The sequence below is a fragment of the Gracilinanus agilis genome, chromosome 6, assembly GCF_016433145.1.
Source record: "Gracilinanus agilis isolate LMUSP501 chromosome 6, AgileGrace, whole genome shotgun sequence".
Classification (NCBI taxonomy): Eukaryota; Metazoa; Chordata; class Mammalia; order Didelphimorphia; family Didelphidae; genus Gracilinanus; species Gracilinanus agilis.
The window spans coordinates 98598703-98619418 of record NC_058135.1 but is presented as its reverse complement, the minus strand read 5'-3'; positions in this window follow the sequence as shown (position 1 = coordinate 98619418).

Sequence of the window (20716 nt, the reverse complement as noted above, 5' to 3'; positions counted from 1 at the left end):
TTGCTATGAATATTTTTGTACAGATAGGACCATATCCTCTATCTTTAACCTCTTTGGGATACAGATCTAGTAGTGGTATCGCTGTGCCAAAGGGTGTGCACATTTTTATGGCCTTTTGAGCATGGTTCCAGATTGCTCTCCAGAATGGTTGTTATTTCATTTGATCTGTGAGGTAGACATTATTAAATTCCCATTTTAGAGTTGAAAAAACTAAGGCAGTTTTAAGTGACTTACCAGGATCACACAGTGTCTGGGATCAGATGTTAACAAAGATCTTCCAAACTAGAGGACTCCATCCAAGGTACTAAATCAGTTGATGAAGCAGTATTAAAATTAGTAAGCAAGGTGGGGGGGCAGGGCAGCTGGGTAGCTCAGTGGATTGAGAACCAGGCCTAGAGATGGGAGGTCCTAGGTTCAAATCTGACCTCAGACACTTCCCAGCTGTGTGACCCTGGGCAAGTCACTTGACCCCCATTGCCTAGCCCTTACCACTCTTCTGCCTTGGAGCCAATAAGTAGTATTGGCTCCAAGACAGAAGGTAAGGGTTTAAAAAATTAGTAAGCAAGGAATATATGTAAGCAAGAGATTTAAATAAAAGGAACAGCAATGCAAGTTAAAATCAGAAACTAATTTTTGCTCTGATAAACCAAAATGCGTATAATCTTTCTGCATGTAATTAAAAGTTGACTGTAAGACTAATATTTCAGAGTATTTTCCAAACATTTCAGAGTCTTGACATATGAAACTCGTTCTTTATTACAATGTTTATCTTTTTTCCTCTTGTGATGCTTTAATCAGATGAAAAGGAGAGCCTTGGCTGCTTGTTTAGAAGAAAGAGGAAGTGTTTAATCACTGTCACAAAGTAAAGGCAGTACTTTAGAGTAGTACGTGTGTTGACAACAATGATAAAATGAGTTGTAAATTTAGTTCCGTTGAATTTCTATTTATTGTCTACTATATATTCAGAGTATTGTGCTAGAGGCAGGAGGGGTAGAAGATGGGGTTCAAGGTTTAAGCAAAAGACAATCTCTGCCCTCATGGAACTAGTCATCTAGAATGGGGCTAGAATCCAAATGCGGATCGCTATGGCACGCACTATTATATGACAAGAGGAAGGAAGGGAACAAACATTTATTAAGTATGTGCCTGCTATATGCCAGACACTGTGTAAGAGCTTTATAAATATTATCTCCTTTGATCTTCACAAAAACCCTGAGAGGGTAGGTGCTAATATGATCCTCATTTTACAGCTGAAGAAACTGAGGTAGACAGACGTTTCCAGGGTCGCACAGCTTGTAAGAGTCTCAGGCTGACTTTAGATTGGTCTTCCTGACTTCAGTTTCAGCACTCTATCCATTGATGAGTATGTTGGAGGGATACAAAACAAAGTTTTAGGGGAGTTCTGTGGAGTGGGATGGGGTTGTTTGTTACCAGTCAGGGCAATCCAAGGAGGCTTCAGGGAAGGGGTAGCATTTGAATTGGGCTTTAAAGGCTAGATACAAATCCAGTGCATTGTAGGGTTAAGAAATAAAGGCAAATAAGGCAGAATCTTGCAAGTTCGTTGGAGGACAATGAATAGTTTGCTTTTGTTCAGGTGAAATGTATACGAGAGAGGTCCTCCCAGTCATCTAGCAGCCATCTAAGCAATTCCATGCCAGCAGAAGATTATCTATCTTTAGAAAGGGTTGAGAAGGGAGAGCCGAGATCTCGTTAGCCCTTTGTGTGCATTATCTCATTTGAGCCTCATCACAGCCTTGTGGGGTGTCATTTCCCCTCTCCTGTTTTAAAGAATCAGGTTTAAGGGTCTTGCTCAGTCACCCAGCTAGCAAGTTTTGGAGGAGGATTTGAAATCCAAGGGGTTGCCCTCCTCTACACCACTCTACCCGCTACGCTGTGCTATCTCAACAAAAGAAGGCAGAAGACTTTTCAGAATTCTATAATAGTAATAGTAATATTAACATTTTAATAGGTGATATTATTATATAGTGCTTAATATGTGCCAGGCTCTGTGAGAAGCACTTTATGTTTATTATCTCAGTTGATGCACACAGCAACACTGACCCAAAGGTGCTATTATTATCATCCCCATTTTATAGATGGGAACACTGAGGTAGAAATAATTGCTTACAGAGACTGGGAGTTCTCTGAATGTGCTAGCAACCCAATGCCTCCACCCAGCATGCAGAGGAGCTCATTTTTCAGTTAGTATTTTGTCCAGATGATACCTAAAGGGGTCATTTCCAAATCTTAGACTCTGAATCTGAGGACTACCGGATGAAATATTTCTCTCTTGCAGATCTGTCACTCTTCCCACTTAGTCTAAAACCTTGGGATTAAATCATTGTCTAGCAAAAGGTAGCAATTAAAGTGTAAAGACATGTGCCCTTAATAGTCATTAACACATTAGCACTGATTACTTTATCAGATCTCTATCAGAAAACAGCACCAGGGGAAGGAACAAAGGACAAATAGCTAGTTGTAAGGGAAGTGGAAAGAACAATACCACTGGTGTCAGAAGTCCTCGGTTCTAGTCTAGCTGGGAAACTTCCATAACTTGTATCCCTTCTCACATTCAGTTTCCTCATCTGCAAAATGGGAAATACTGGACTAAGTTCCTACCTCTAAAACTTTGTTATCAGGAGTTTTTAACTTGAGGTTCAAAGATTTGTTGTTGTTGTTGTTTTTAACAAGGGTATTTCGGTGTAATTAATTTCTTTTGTAATCCTATGTATTTTGTTTTTATTCCTCGGAGTCCATATGCTCCAACAGACTGCCAGATTGGCTTATGGCACAAAAAAGTTTAAGAACTCCTGCTCAATAGTTAATTATGAAAGAGGAAAGGAAAGGTTTGACAGTACTGTCTTTAAGGATTTCCAATCCTCCTCACACCCATAAAGATACAAAAGTGGCTTTGACCAGTGAGGGGAATGTTTGAATGCTACATGAATGGATATGGGCAGAATTAGGATCTGTAGGCTCTATGATGATGTCCAAATCACTTAACTTTTTGAGCCTCAGTTTCCACATCCATAAAATAAAGGGTTAATTCAGTAGCCTATAAATTGTCTTCCAATTTAAAACAATAATCTTGTTGCAGAGAGAATGATTTAGACGATATAAAAAATAACTCAGTAATTCAGGCTGTCAAGAAGTGAAATGAGCTACATCAAGAATCAGTGGGTTCTTGCATTGGTGTGGTCCTTTCGGGTCTACATCCCCAATCATGTCCTCATCAACCCAAGTGTTCAATCAGCTGTTTTTCTTCTGTGTTTCCTCTCCTGTAGTTCTTCCTCTGAATGTGGGTAGCATTCTTTTCCATAAATCCCTCAGAGCTGTCCTGGGTCAATGCAACTATCAATAATATGTAAATAAGTCTTGATTGATGACACATGTTAAAACCAGTGGAAATGAGAGTTAGTTATGGGGAGGAGGAGTTTGAGGGGGTGGAGGGGAAAGTAAAAACATGAATCATGTAACCATGGAAAATTTTTCTAAAAATTAAAAAAATTAAAAAAAAAAAGAATCAGTGGGTTCTCCTCCAGTGTTGGCTAAAAGATCACCTGTCAAATATTTTGAAGAGAGGATTCCTATTCAGGCACAAGGTCTGAGGTCCCTTCCCCGATGTTAAACCTAAGTGGTACTTATTTAAAACTAAAACTGCTTAATACTTTTGTAACTTGTTTCCCCTACTCCACACTCGTTTTAGAAAATCCGGCTTGTTCTCCTTGCTCCCTTCATTTTCCCATTTTTCTAACTCCGGCCTAGACTCACTGAAAGTACTATCCATATTTCAGCATGAAACCTCAGGGAAATAATGGAAACTTTTCCAGTGGTACTTTAGCTCTCAGGACGAGTGTCTTTTAAGTTTTGGTGTTGAGTGATATGGAAATCCATGAAGCATAGTTTTCCAGTGATGCTGGACACACCTGGGAAACACACCTATTCCATTCACTGGAACAAGCAATCCCCATTAGAGCATGTACAAGTTTCAGCAGCAATAACTGGGCTCTGAATTGAACATGCACATTTTAAACTCCAGAGCTGATTTTTTTTTGCTGTAAAAGCAGTTTATAAATGGTATTTCATCCTGACAACTGGATTCTGTTAGGCTGCTCCTCTCAAAACAAACAGTGAGCTAACCTGCCTCTAGCTATTATCTCACTTAACAAAAAAAAAAGGTTGAAAATGTTTGCCTTTCAAAAGTCATCTTTAAGATACCTAGAATCATAAAGTCTTGGAGCCTACAAGATCATCTCGTATAGTCTCATTTTACAATTGGAAAGATCAAAGGCTAAATAAACGAGTTCTGTGATTTGCCCAGGATCACTCCAATACTTTAAAAGATCTATGACTTTATTCATACTGCTGTTCCTTGGCATTGAGTTCTTTCCCTCTTCCTCTTTCCCCTCCTACTTCCAATTACTTCATGTTTACTTGGTTTGTAATTTATATTAGTTTTCTGTGGACTTGTGCACTCCCAGAAAAAATGTAAAAGCTCCATAAGGATAACAAATTTTCCCTTTTTGTCTTTGTAACCCTATTAATAATGTGATAGTAATATAAAGCTAGCAAGCATTATACTTTAATTTTTAAAAAATACAAAAAAACACATATATATATTATATGATTTGGTCTTCACAATATCCGTGAGATATTGGTTATTAACCCCATTTGTAGATAAAGAAACTAACAGAGAGGTTACCTGACTTGCACTTAGAAACAGTTATCAAATGTCTGAGATACAATTTGAATCCAGATCTCTCTGAATCCAAGTCTAATACTCTACTAAACCTTCCTAACATCCACTATGGATTTAATAAATCCTTCTTCACTTGAATTAAAATGAATTATGGTTGAAGATCATGGCCTCAGCCTAAGAACATTGTGAGCTCTTAAGTCTTAGAACTAGAAGGAATCTTGGATACCATCTTTGACAACCCCCTCATTTTAGAATGAGACCCAGGGAGATGACATATAAAGTAAACAGCGGAGCAAAGACTGAAAGCAAGGTCTTCTGACTCCTAATCCATTGCTTTTGGTTATTGTAGCCAAAGATAATTGTTGCTTTTGGTGTTATGCTTTTCTGAACACAGAATAGTTAGATTGATCATTGGATAATCTATACTTAAAGTTTTTCCTTTGTGTAGACCCAACCAAATCTTGCAGGTAATTCGCATAGCCTTCAAAAATACAGGGTCACTTTGATGATATATAGCATCAAAGCAGGCCTTTAATAGAAACTTGGGGTTATATAGCTAATGAGTGGTAGAATATGGTCCAGAATTCAAGTCTCCTGACTACTTCTGGTCCAGTGCTCTTTCCACAATACTATGCTCATTCTCTGCATTATAGTTGTTGAAACCATACATACATGCATTGGTTTTGATCATGAAAGCTGAGGCAAAATAAAGTAGTATCAGGAATTCTGGCTTACAATCCAGGTTTTGTTGAAAGACCAGCATGCCAAGGCATATTGATAGGGATTCTCTCTGCTAAAACTTAGAAAGGAATGTTGCCCTTCTCTATCTGACTATTCAATAATGGTGATGACAGATCAATAGATCACTCCCTGAAATTATGCCCTGTGGGCCACTACATTATTGGTCTCATTGATGTGGGCACTCCTTCCAAAGGTTATAGAGTATAGTTAGCTCCTCCATGCCTAACCAGTCTGTTTGATTTTTACAGTTGTTCTTTCATTTCAATCATGTCCAGCTCTTCATGACTTCATTTGATATTTTCTTGACAAAGTTACTCAAGTGGTTTGTCTCCTCTGGCTCATATTAAAGATAAGGAAACTGAGGGAAGCAGGTTAAGTAAACTACCCAAGGTCACACAGATAGTAAGTGTCTGAGGCTAGATTTAAATTCAGGAAGATGAGTCTTCCTGACTCTAGAATGGGCACTCTATCTACTGTGCCTTCTAGCTGCCCCCTATTTTTTGCCCATAGCCTTCTGTAAATTCTTCACAGGGGGTTTTCCCAATAAATGGGTGCCTCACTTGCCTCCTCCTGATACCAATGTCCACTACTCATCCCTCAGTCTCATAACATGATTCATATGTCTTCATCCTTACATGTCTACATCCTTTTGATGGCATCCTTTATATTTATTGTGATTTGTAAAAATTTGGAGGCTCTTCACATCTACTCTGCAGCTATCATAGCATTGTCTTATCATCAGTGCTCAACTTCAATTATCCAGAAACTATGGTTTTTAATGACTAATAGCTAGGTGTTGGAGTGAAGAGAGTGCTGAACTGGAGCCAGGAAATTCTAAGCTCAAATCCTATCCTAACACTTACTGGATAATAATAATACCTATTACATAAAGTTGTTATAAGGATCAAATAAAATAAATTACATCATAATATGTAATAGGTAACTATATCATTAGTCTAAAAATGTTATAACATCAACATTTCAAGCCCTAAAGAAATATCAACTTTGTTCATTTCTATTTACTCCTGTGATATCCAAAGATACGACTATGTATTAAATCATTAAATCAATAATTATTTGGCAATTTAATGTAAATTAAATGCATGTAAAACCCAGATCAAATTGCTTACCAGATCCAGAAAGGGGAAAGGAGACAATTTGGATTATATAACATCAGAAAACTTATGTGGAAAATTTTATTACATGTCATTGGTAAAATAAAATATCTTTACCAAAAAAAAAAAGATAATTTAATATGAAATGAGGGAGACACACTAAGCATCAGGAAGACCAGGATTCAAATCATGCTTCACATGCTTACTGACTATGTGGCCCTGAACAAGTCAAGTCACTTAAGCTCTTTCAGCCTTAGTTTCCTAATCTGTAAAAGAAAGACATTATAATTTGTGACCTTTATAGTTCTCTTTCAACTTTAAATCTCTGTTCTTAAAGAGTAAGTACTGGGGATGCAGATACAAAGAATTAAACAGTCCCTGCCCTCAAGTATATTATCTTCTATACTTATATTATACATAAGAGTAAAATAAATATGAATACTATTATATTGATTTTGGTAAAATTAACTCTCGTAGCCCATTGTACTCTGAAAAGCAATAGCAAAAAAAGTAATGTCTAAACACAAAGCTCTTTATACAATGATTGTTTGAATCTTTGTCTTTGATGGTTGCTGAAACAACCAGGTTTGTATTTCTTCCCCATTTTTATGGAATTAGATTAAAATAAACATTAACTTCTACAAGCTTGTGGAAACTATAGCCACCAATGGGGAAGGAAGAAGCACCTACTTTATTTATTAGCACCTACTGTATGATAAGTGCTTTACAAAGATTATCTCATTTGAAGTCATTGTTTTAGTTACTTTGGATAGTCAGCTCACAACCCTATTTCCTCTCTTTATTTAAGGTTCACATCTGAAACATTCAACAAACTTCTGGTTCCAGTTACAGGAACTGAAGTACCATGATAGCAGTGCTGGGGAACATCATACATTCAAATCAGGAAGAAATAAGAGCCAATAAAACAGACCAGATTAATGTTGTAGTGGGGAAAATTAAAGACCATATAAGAGAAAAATTCACAAACACCCTTCATCCTTTTTCATTTCACTTTTTTTAATCTCCAGTTTTGCCCCTATCACTCTACATGATTGGGAAATATTTATATCCTTGAAAATATGCTGTCCTGGGGAGTGGGAGGTGGCTAGGTGGCTGCTGGGTGGGTCAGTGGATTGAGAGCGGGGCCTAGAGACAGAAGGTCCTAGATTCAAATCTGACCTCAGACACTTCCTAGCTGCGTGACCCTGGGGCAAGTCACCACTCTTCTGCCTTAGAAGAAAACATAGTATTGATTCTAAGACAGAAGGTAAGATTTTTAAAAAAAAAAAAGGATTGTGTTCTCTTTCTTATTGATTCTCGTATTCTGTAGGCAAGCTAAGTGATAAAATGTATAGAACACTGATCTTGGAGTCAAAAATATAAGTTCACATCCAGCCTTGAGCCCTTACTAGTCTTAGACAAATCCCTTAACTACTGTCTGCCTGTTTCTTCAACTGTAAAATGAGGATAATAATAACACCTACCTCCCAGGAATGTTGCCATGATCAAATGAGAGAATATTTGAAAGGTGCTTAACAAACAATGCCTGGCACACAGATGGTGCTTAATGAATGCTTATTATTTTTCTTTTTTCCCTTCATGGGATTTAAAGCTAGAGAGGACCTTAGAGATCATCCAATATAAATCCTTTATTTTATAGATGGAAAACCCCAAATAAGTTAAGTGACTTTTCCCTAAGTCAAGGAAATAGCAGCATTGAGAGAATTCAAACCCAGAACTCTTGACTCCAAATCCAGTCCTCACTCCAATCTACTATGGTAACCTTCTCATCATCTTCACTTTCCTCTTTCAATAATGAGTTAAATTAATGAGTTCAAAATGTAAAAAAAGGTTGAATTTTTTTTTTGTAAATATAACAAGCATTTTCCAAACCAATCAGTATTGTGCTCTTCCAAAAAATGCCTTTGGGAGGCTGCATACTTACTTATTTCACAATTACTACAATCACTCCAAACATCTGTGGGATGCTTTCTTTGAAATTACTGTCAAAGCCTGCATTACATTCTCCTGGAAAGTCAATGAGCATTTATTTAGTGCTTGCTGAAATTCCAGGCAATATTTTAAGCACGAGGGATAAAAGATAATCAAAAGACAGCCCCTGTTCTCAAGGAGTTCAAAATCTAATTTTGGAGAAAGTATGAAAACAAGACAAAAGCAAGCATTAAGGGGGACCAGCGAAGACTTCCTCTAGACCAGGGGTCGGCAACGTATGGCTCTTTCTGCAGGAGCCATGAAGTCAATTTTTTTTTTCAGGCACTGTTACAGGAGCGCACTGTGAGCACTATATGGCTCTCACGAAATTATATTTTTAAAAATGTGGCGTTTATGGCTTTCACGGCCAAAAAGGTTGCTGACCCCTGCCCTAGAAGATCAGATTTTAGCTAAGAATTAAAGGAAGCCAGAGAGATCAGGAGATAGAGGGGAGAAAAGAATTCTACGCATGGAGAGTAGTCAGTGGAAATGCCCAGAGTTAAGAAATTGAGTGTTTTGGGAGAGTAATAGAAAAGAGGCTGGTATCACTGCATCACACAGATAGAAGATAGAAAAAAATATAGGGAAAAAAAAACAGGAGCCTGGGTTCAAGTCCCACCTCTAACATATGCTAGCAGTGCTTCACTAATCGCATCATTTCATCTTCAGTACTCTAAGACTGTTAATTAAAGAGAAAGTTTCTGTCTACATTGGTAGAGATAATTTTCTCATTCAGAAGTTGTCTATACTAATTACATCATAGGTCTAGTCCTTATCCCTATCCCCAAATAAAACTGATCTGCTTTTGAAACACACCCTTAAAAATATCTCTGATAGTTATTCAAGGTTGGAATACTACTTAATTGCTTCTCCTGGTCAGAAGTTTTCCATGAGTTTCTCCTTTGCCCTGTACATCTGTCCGAGGTCTGGGCTATGTTGCAGACCATCTCAGATTGCAGTGAATCAGCATTATGGTTTTTGATCACTCACAAGGGATTACTCTCTCAAGAATCACAGCTTTCTTTTCCATTAACTCACAAAGTCCCCAGTCTGTCTGAATACGTATCTCAGCTTCTTAGAGATGTTGATGCATTGCAGCTGATAGCCAAGGTCCAAAACTGCCTGTCTGGCAGGTAATCCCAGATGTGATAGGCTTCTGGTTGACATTTATTTATTTTATTACTATTTAATTTATTATTAAATCATTTATTCCAGATTTAGTCATGTGTATTGTAAGACTTAAATTAATATCCAACTACTCCAAGAATCAATTTTATAAAGTTTATTAATAATCACTTGAATAGAAGGAATAAAAAGAAAATAGAAGTAAAAAAAATATTATTTAACAAAATTAGAACCACATGACTAAGTTCTCCTTGCCTGTTTAAAAATCCCACTCCACCAAAGCCCCAAAAGGAAGACAAGAAATCAAGAGGTGGGGCTACACGAAATTTATATCCTCCCTATATCAGCACCTAACATGAGGAGAGTGGGGTGCTGGGAATTATAGTTTTTAAGGTAATAGATTCTAATTACATAATCCCCTCTGTGATCCTTTGGGAGACTAGTATTCCCAGTGGATCATTCAACATAACTATCTTCTACCTCTAAAGATCTTCAACTAGAGGTACGTACAATATTTCATTTTCTAAGGGGAAATTATAATAATTTGGGGATAAAAGGGAAATAAAAGAGAAAGAGAACAATACTAATGTTTACTAGGCTCGTTGGCAAAAAGCCAATTGGGGGTGGTCCCCTTGGCATAAGAGATTACATTCAAAATAAATGTGTTCAACCCCCTACAGTTCAATTTCACTACATCCCAAAGTTCATTCTAGATCTTTTGGTGCATTGTGTGATTTCTGCAGGCATCTTCATGGTGCCTTCTCCAAGGAGTTTACTTTCTTGATTTGGGGAGGTAGCAGATTTCGTATCCTAAAATTACCCTCAAACAAGAAAAATTTTATAAAACTATAATTTAAATTAATTATACAATCCCCCCAAGGAAGATGTTGACAAATACACAGATCATCCAGGGATACATGGCTGAGTTATGAGGTATGTGATTCAATTGTTAAAAGGACATCAAAAGCATAAAAAAGTAGAAGAAAAGAAAAAAATTAAAATTAAATAGTACATAAACATTTCGAGTAGTCAAGAAAAAGCCTATAACACGTCCTAGAATCAGGGCCCAATAAAGTGCTTTTTGCCCCACGAGTTTGTAGGACCATTGCAGCAGTAAGCACTTACCCAATCAGCGGCCAGGACTACAGAAAATTGCCACACTTATGAAAGACAGAAAAAGAACTAGATTTAGCAGTAAATGGAAAATATCATTCCCTGGTCTGATTTTACCTTTGCTCTCAGGGATAGGGGAGCCAACATTGTAGCTAGACTGAGATACTTTGGATCTGGCACAGGGAAGTCTTGCATCTGACATTTTCAAACAGCTGCTTCCTTGAACCTCAAAAACAAGTCCTCTGTCTTGGTGCAGATTCTCATCAATCCCATTGGGATTGGTTGGTCTCCACAACCTTGTGCTTTTCAGCTCTTTTGTGATCCTTTCTCCTGCAATCAGATACAATCATTAATCAAAGACCTATAATATTTAGTAATCAATGGAAGGTTTCCATAGTCTAAAGTTTTTGGGTATGCTAATTATGCTAATAGGGCTAAGAATATTGTGAGCTTATATTAGTGCAAAATCAAAAAATAATAATAATACTGGTAATATGTGCTTCAAGTACAAAAAAATGGGAGAAGAAAGAAAACTCAAATACTCTATCGCACATACAAGGAAAAAATAATTAAATTTTTAAATTTTTTAAATTTTTCAAATTTAAAAAAATCAAAAATATATAGCTCACAATCAGTAAGTAACACATTGTTTTTGCCCAAGGAGAGGCAGAATGCAAAGGTTTCTCACTCAAAAATGAGATCCATTTCCTTTTTAACTTAGCTATGATACACAGTGTGAGTGTACAAAATTTTCACTAAGAAAAGAGCTTTATAAAAAACAGTAGTATAGCAGCTAATGCTCATTCAAGGAGTACCAAAATCCCCAGAATCATAAGAGCCCATTTAATGACAATTGCAAACAAACCCACTATCATTGTGATTCACATATATATAGCCACTTGCTGTGTGATATTAAAAAAAAACAAACAAACAAACTTTGAAGTTCATGGATACTTGTTACAAGTCCTCCAGATCTGGCCAATCTTTCAACTCTGACTGATATATTTTCAATAAAATCTATTACTGCCATAATTCCAAAATTTGGCAGAGGAGCTCCCCCAAAAAACAAACTTCTGTACCACTGATGAAAACATTTTGGATCTTTTTTTTGAATGTCACCAAGAATCTAGATCCTTCTGGTGGAAGGGTAGGGTAAGCTTAAGAATTACAAATATAAAAAACCATTTAGAAGCTACTAGGCTTCCTAGGAAATGCTCACTCTCATTGGTGATTCAGAGGTACTATGCCCCCTAGAAAAAACTTCACCACCTCTGGATGAAACTCTCTCCTCTGGTATGAGACTGTAATAGCCATAAAAGGTATGTATTTATATGTCCCATCCATTGCAATGTGGAGGCAAGGGTTACAATAGTGAAAATCACTTCAGATGTTTCATCCATTACATTTTTATAAATGTTGAGGTGGGGAATATAACAGTACTACAGACTTCACTTCAGACACTAAATGGACCCTTACCTCTTGTTACACACAACTCAAAGGTACGCAAATGATCAGTCAGAGGTAGTGGTGCTCCTAGATATCTGAAAATCACTTCTGAAAACCCCTTAAAATCAATTGAAATTTTTTGCTCATTAAATTCTCCAAAGGTCTTATACAGGTTGTACCCAGTTTGATGGAGTCCATCCATCATCATCTATGTGACAGTTAACAAAGGCAAAAAGGCACAAAAGGCCACTTTGGCAACATGTGACCTTGATGGATCTGGTGACAAACCCAGCATTCATAAGGACCTATGGTTTTGCCATGGAAAAGGGTTTGCGCAAGTTGTTTATAGACTTTTACAATGGTATATTTTCCAGTCCAGTCATATGGGGAGGTACAAATAAAGATAGTAGGATAGTGCAAATAAAAACAGTGTAACAGAACATACAGCTAATAGCAAAAACACAGTAACTTAAAGTGACAGTATAACAGACTATATTAGATTAGATCAATATGTGAACTTAACAAACAAAATTAAATCTTAAAACAAACAATCAGCAAATACAATAAATGTGACAGGATATAGGCACAGAATTCAAAAGTCCTTTTTTGTTTTTCAATTCTGATGGCTGCATTACAGCAACTTCTTCATGTTTAGAAGGGAACAAAACTGAAAGAGTTTACAGTGGAGTCTTAAAAGGCTTAAAAATTCACCTCCAGACTCTTTAAGGTTCCTTTCCCTCCCCAGTATCATCATCCATTTAGTTTCCTTTGTTCACACCAAGAGGTTCCCCATACCCACACTGGGCGTAGTGTGGATGAATCCCATATTGAAAGTGTTGCAGAGGCTGGGTAGACCAAAATGGCAAAGGGGTGTAGGGAGATGAATATCCCCACCCTGAATCTCAGTATTACTCAAGCTAATCTCAAGGACAAGTGCACCCAGTAACAGTAATCAGAGAAGATACCCCAAAACTCTGACCTGTGCTCTCCCAAAATGGGAACTGTTCAAAATAAGCAGGAATCTGGGCCATGCTTGCAATTCTACTTATTAAATTGGTTGCAAATCTACTTCCTGTTTGGAAGAATAACCTTCCTTCCCCTACCCACTAGGAGTAAAAACACCAAGGGCCACATGACACCTCAGTCCCCACCCCCACAACCAGGAGCATGGAAGCCCCGCTGGGTTAGTTTAAAATCAACCTGTGAAGTAAATGGGAGTGGGCAGCTGCTAGTCTGCGCCCTTTTAGCCTTAAGTTACCACAGGCTTGAGACCCACAGGTGGGGGGGAGGGGCAGAGTTAGGAAGGTAGAAGTGTCCTCTCAGGAAAAAAAAATAAACAAACCTTTAGGAAGCTTTTTGTTGCCTAAAAGAAATACCCGGGCTTCCAAATCACTCAGCTGTTCACAATGTAAGAGAAACAGGGGTTTATACTTTACCAGCTCTGCAGAAAGTGGCTCAACAAGAACCGCCACCTTGACAAGCAGCAACAGCAGGAGCAAGAGTAGGTGCAGGAGAGGGAGCAGCAACAGCAACAGTGGGTGGCAGAGGATTCAGGCTTGGCAAGGACCACCCAGGCAGTTAGGGAGGGAGGCAGAAACAGCAGCAGTTGGAGTTCCCCAGTGGGGGAGGGCAAGAAGGCCATGGCAGAAGAAACATATTTTTTAAATTTTTAATTAAGGGTTCTAAACCCCACTTCTGGTCACCATAAATGTAGGATTTAAATTAATGTGCAATAATCCTCGTGTTATATTTTATAAAGTTTTTTAATAATCACTTGAAGTAGAAGGAATAAAAAGGAAATAGAAGTAAAAAAATCTAATTATTTAACAAAAATAAGACCATGTGACTAAGTTCTCCTTGCCTGTTTAAAAAGCCTGCTCCACCAAGGCCCCAAAAGGAAGACGAGAGTGAGAGGTGAGGCTACACCAAATTTGTGACCTCCCTATGTCAGTATATAATGTAAGGAGAGTGAGGTGCTGGGAATTGGAGTTTTTAAGGTAACATTCTAATTACACAGCATCCACACACATTATAATTACAGAACCATGGAGTCTTAAAGCTAGAAGAAACCTCAGAAACCATATGGTTCATTTGTCTGATCAAAAATCCAATGATTAAGAGACCCTATAAATAGTTGTACTGCCTTTGCTTTAAGATCTCCAATAGTGGGAGGTATTTGATAACTCACTATCTCCTGAGACAATTCATTCTACTTTTGCACAGGTCTAGTTGTTTAGATGGTTTTCCTGATATCAAACCCCAATTTCTCCCCATTCAGTTTCTACCATCTGAGCCTAAGCAGAGCAAATCTAATTCATTTCCCAAGTGATGGCCCTTTAAATAGCTGGGAATATATATTATGTCTCATGTCCCTCTCCATTTCCCATTAGGTATTCTTTTCCTCAGGTTCTTGAATCACTTGTTCAGCATGGTCTCCAGTCCTACCAACATCCTGATTGCCTTTTCTGAACATACTGCAATGTATCTCTAGAGGCAGTTAGATTACTCAGTAAATAGTGTGCTAGACCCAGAGTAAGAAAAACCTAAGTTTATATCCAACCTCAAACACTAACTGGATGAACTGCTTAATCTTGGTATACCTTAATTTCCCATTTGTAAAATGGGAAAAAAAACACCTACCTCCCAGGGCTGAGGGGAGGATAAAATGAGATATTTGTAAAGTCTTTTGCAAACCTTAAGCTGATAGATACATCTATAGATAGATAGATAGATAGATAGATAGATAGATAGATAGATAGATAGATATCAAGCACTACTGGTAGTAGTAGCAGTAGTAGCAACAATAGCAGCAGCAACAGTATTAGTACTAGTATTAGTACTAGTAGTATTTCCTAAATTTCAGTGCCAAGAACTGAACATAGTAACCTAGATGTGCTCTGACAAAGGAAGTATGCTGTGGAACTATTGCTTTCACTCTCTTAGTATTGCCTAGGAAAGCATTAGCCTTTTTACCCACAATGTTTAATCATACTGAGTATTCAATCCACTTCAACTTCCAGATCTTTTTAGTAGTCCCTGTTTCCTACTCACCCCCCCCCCAGGCTATATTGTGGAGTTAACTTTTAGAATTCAAAATTTGACATACATTTCTCTATCAGATGTTATCAAATGTACACATTGTACATTTCAGCCCATCAGTTTATCCTTTTGAGATCTTTTTTCATTATGGACAATTTCCTAAAATGTGGCAGTTATCCCTTCAGATTTCATTAAATTCAAATTTGCTATCCATACCATCTGTGTCTTTATCTCAGCAAACAGAACTAGAATTATAAACCATAACTCTTGAATTTATTCCAGTATGCCTTAGACTAGATCAGCAAAAATAATGGATATAAGACTTCAACAAGACATTACAGAGAAAAAAATAAATGGTAGAAAGAGCATTGGACTAGAACTAGTCAAGAGACCTGAGTTCTAGACCAAGCTTTACCATTTACTATCTATATGACCCTATATCTTCATTAAAGTCCTATTCTAATCCCACATAGCATAAAGATGACCCTGTATTCCTGAAGGTAATGCCAATGAGATACAAGCTTATTTTTCTTTATAAGGAGGTCACTGTATATATTGTACTCTTAGTTCTACTCACTTCACTCTGCATTCTTTCAGGAAGGTTTTCCCATTTTCCCCTGAAAATGTCCATTTCTTCCTTTATTATGGTGCAATAATATCCATATATCATAATTTGTTCCTTTAAGAGTTGAATATTCTCTTAGTTTCCAGGGTACAATACATAGCTATAGGATTATTATCTATAAAATTATACATTACATGCTACATGGATATGTGGTTATTACCTATTATAAATGTATAATAAATATATGCATATTTTATACATATCTATTACATATTAGTCCCTTTCCTCTTTCTTTGATTCTTTTGGAATATAGGCCTAATACTAGTATTGCTAAGTCAAAGGGTACTTATTGACACTTTAATGATTCATAGGACATAGTTCCAGTTGCTTTTCAGAATGAACAAACCAATTCATAGCCCCACTAACAGTGCATTACAGTCTGTTTTCCTAAATCCCTTCTAACATTTATCATTTCTTCTTTTGTCATTTTTGCCAATCCAATGGATATGAGGAGGTACCTCAAAGTTGCTTTATTATTCATTTCTCTAATTTTTAGTGATTTGGAACAAATTATTTAATTATTGATTACTAATAATTTGAATTTCTTCTTTTCATTCTTTTCTCATTCATCAATTGCAGGATGGCTTAGTCTTATAAATTTTATCCATTTTATCTTCTCTGATTCTCTCTACTCTTTATTTGACATGATTGCTCTCTCATTATAAAAAGAAAAAGGAAAGAGATGACCCTGAAAAGAAGCATTACTGTTCAAAAGCATTTCTTGGAATGGGACTCACACAATTCCCCTTCCTCCCTGCCAAGTTGCCTTCATTGCTTGACCTAATCCTCTATCAGCACTTCATTCATGAAGCAAATACACTTTTAATCTAATCTCCTATAAATACAGATTCCATGGTTGTCAGGAATATCTATAAATTTATGGAGAGGTGAGCTTCACTCAACTAATCTCCTGCTTCAATTAATCTCCCAACTGGGTGGTCCAAATTGCACATTATATACAAGAGTTAATACTGTTTGTCCTTAGTTCTCCCCCTACATTATGTTACAAGAAGAATGTATATTCTAGGAAATGTTCTCTTACAAGGTCTACACTCAATAAGTAGTCAGAAGAATGAATGCAAGAGGCCTAAGTACATCCTAATCAATGCAAGAAGTCCCAAAAGAAGACTACATAAGACTAGACACACCAAGACAGCTGCTTCCACCAAGACCTCCCGTCCTCCCCTTCATTAAGGTCTTCACAAAGGCCTAGTCCTCTCAGAAGCTGTAAAGGTATTTATAACTGACACCTTGCTCATAGAACAGCTCATATATCATAGTCACCATAAACCTGCTGTCAAGCATGGCTGAACACTCTAGTTTTACAATCTTTACAGTTACTTCTATTGGGCCCAGGAAGAAACAGGTGTAGAAAGAATCGCTGACTAAGGTATCTCACAGCCCCAGCTCTGCTCATCACGGATACCTGACCATCCTTTGGGGAAGGAGTTCATTCCTGCCCATAAATTAGCAAAAAATAAGTTGGCCTGAGGGCAATTGAGAGCCAGGCCTAGAGACAGAAGGTCTTAGTTTCAAATCGGGCCTCAGATACTTCCTTGCTGTGTGACCCTGAGCAAGTCACTTCACCCCCATTGCCTAGCCCTTACCACTCTTCTGCCTTGGAGCCAATACATTGTATTGATTCTAAGACAGAAAGTAAGGGTTTAAAAACAAACAAACAAACAAACAAACAAAAAATTAAGTTGGCCTCTTCATGATGAGTTTCTTCCTTTGGTACCATTTGAAGAATACCTTGATTTTCTCAGACAGAAACTACCTGTTCCCTACAGAAATAACAGAGTACTTTATTCCTAACTTTGTTTTTATAATCACTAGATGCCCTCTTGTCCTTTAATTTCATAGATATCACACTCACCTATTTTCTCATGTTCATTACCTTAGGGTTATATTTGACCATTTTCTCTCTCTCATCTCTCTTACACATATGACGAGTACCTGTCAAAATTCCTCTCTGAGATATTCTCTGTGGCCATCTCTTTTTATCTCAACCAGAACCAACCTGGTTATAATTAACATTTACACAGAACTATAAAAACATTAACTTAAAACAAACTTCCCTTTGACATAAGTGCTACAGGTTAAATGAATTGCCCAAGGTTACATAGTTAATAAAACGGGATTCGAACTCCTCTTTCTGACTGCTAATTCAATGCTCTGTCTACTATACCATGCCACTTCTCATACAAACTCTTGTTACCACCTGCCTGGACTATTACAATAGTAAGGTCTTCTCCTTCCTTACCCCAATTTGTCTCCATTTTGCCCTAATCCATCCTTCATTTTACTTGCAGAATCATCTTTTTTATTAGCCAGTCTATTCATGACTCTCTTCCACTCAAAAAAATCTGGGATAATATTCTATTTCTACTGAGCAAATTTCAGACTTAAATGTCTAGCTTTCAAGCTTTGATACTCTCTTATTTTCCCAGCTTTATCTCAGAGTACTGTGCATTCTCTGATGCCAGTTCCAGTCGAGCTGGACAACATTATGGTCCCCCAAAATCTGAACTTCTGTGCTTGTAATATCTCCCTCTCATTTCTAAATTGTCACATCTCTACCTATTCTTTATAGCCTCATTCAAATACCAGCTCCTCAGACTTCACATAACACTCCTATGTACTTATCCTGTAATATTCTGTATTAGTGGTACATGCATTCTCCCTTCTGATCCCTTAACTGTTTTCCTCAAGAGGAGAAGTTGTGTCATCTCTTTTTCTGGATTATCATCCATAACTGGTCCCTTAACAATAGGTGCATCTCAATGTTCTGCCCTAGGTTCTCCTTTTTTCTCTCGTGGACCTCATCAGTCCCAGTAAATAATAATAACTACCATGTACACAGTATTTACTATGTGCCAGGCACTGGGCTTATTATCTCTTTTTATTTTTACAACAACCCTAGGAAGTAGGTGTTTTATTATGATCCCATTTTACAGATCAGAAAACTGGAGTGAACAAAGGTTAAGTGATTTACCCAAGTTCACACATTTTGTATGAACTACTGACACATCTAGTGGTATCTAGTGACTAGGAAGTGTCCAAGTTCAGATCTGAATGCAGGCCTTCCTAAATTCAGACCAAGACCTCTACCCACTGCAAAAACTAGCCACCTAATCCTATGGATTATATTATCATATTTATGCAAATCCTCTCATGGCTACATATGTAACCCTAGACTCTTTCCTAAATTCTAATCCCACATGATCAACAGTGCCTGGCACATAGAATTTACTAAATAAATGCTTCCTGACTTGACATTCTTATTAGCATAAGGCATCTTATAAGACATCCCTAAGAACAAACTTGTTCTGCCGTTGGTGAAAATGGGAACATTGAATTCTGGGAGTTTGGGTTTTCTGGACCAAAGTTGACTATGGAAATTTTTTTAAAATGTGCATTTCCATAGAAAGAGCAGAGCACACTCAAAAAATTATTATTAAAAATTATGTCAATAAGTACACCAAACTTAATATGTCCAAAATAGAACTCATTCCCTTTCCTCAAAAAACCCATCCTTCTTCTGAACCTTCCTATTTCTGTTAAGGGTACCACCACTCTTCTTATTTCACAAGTTCACATTCTCAGGAGTGTCAGACTTATCAGTCTCACTTCTCATCTTCTCAGTTCCCAAATCCTGACATTTCTATCACTATAATATTCCCTGCATCCATTCCCTTCTCTCTACTCATGGAGCCACCACCATTTTTTCAGGCCTTCATCACTTGTCATCAATATTATTATCAAGAGCCACCAATCTGTCTCCATGATGCAAATGTCTTCCTCTCTGCAGCCTGTACTCCACTCATCTTCCAAAGTGATTTTTCTAGAGTGCAGGCCTGATCATATAAACTCCGAAAAACTTTCATAACTCCCTTTTACTTCCAGAATCAAACAGGAATTCCTCTATAGAGTATTTTAATCATTCATAACCCCTGTCTACTATCTCTTTATCTAGTTTTAGTGGATGTGATTCTCTAACACTCTTCCCCAAGCTGGCTCCCTCCATGTCTTTAATACATAACACGTTATTTTTTGACCTCTATAACTTTGTCCTGGTTGTATGTTGTGACAAGAATTTATTCCTTCTTTACCACTACATCTTTGAATCCCCAGTTTCCTTAAAAACCCAGCTCTTAGAGGGTAGCTATGTGGCTTGATGGATTGGAAATTAATCCCAGAGATGGGAGGTCCTAGGTTCAAATCTGGTCTCAGATACTTCCTACCTGTGTGACCCTGGGCAAGTCATTTAACACCAGTTGCCTAGCCTTTACCACTTTTGTCTATGGAAACAGGTCTTGATCAATGATACATATAAAACCTAGTGGAATTGTGTGTCAGCTACAGGGGGATGGGAGGAGGTTGGGAAGAGAGAAAGACATGAATCTTGTAACCATGGGAAAATATCCTAAATTTTAAAAAATGATAAACCAAAAGATAAAAAAGCAAAATACAATATTGATTCTAAAACAGTAACTGTTTTTTAAAAACTCAGTTCACATTACTTTTTTTTTAAACCCTTACCTTCCGTCTTGGAGTCAATACTGTGTATTGGCTCCAAGGCAGAAGAGTGGTAAGGGTAGGCAATGGGGTCAAGTGACTTGCCCAGGGTCACACAGCTGGGAAGTGTCTGAGGTCAGATTTGAACCTGGGTCCTCCCATCTCTAGGCCTGGCTCTCAATCCACTGAGCCACCCAGCTGCCCCCCACATTACCTTTTATATAGGGCCTTTCTTACTTCCTCAGCTACCAGTAGCTCTGCTCTCCCATGACCTTGTGTTAATTTTGTATATACTATATACAT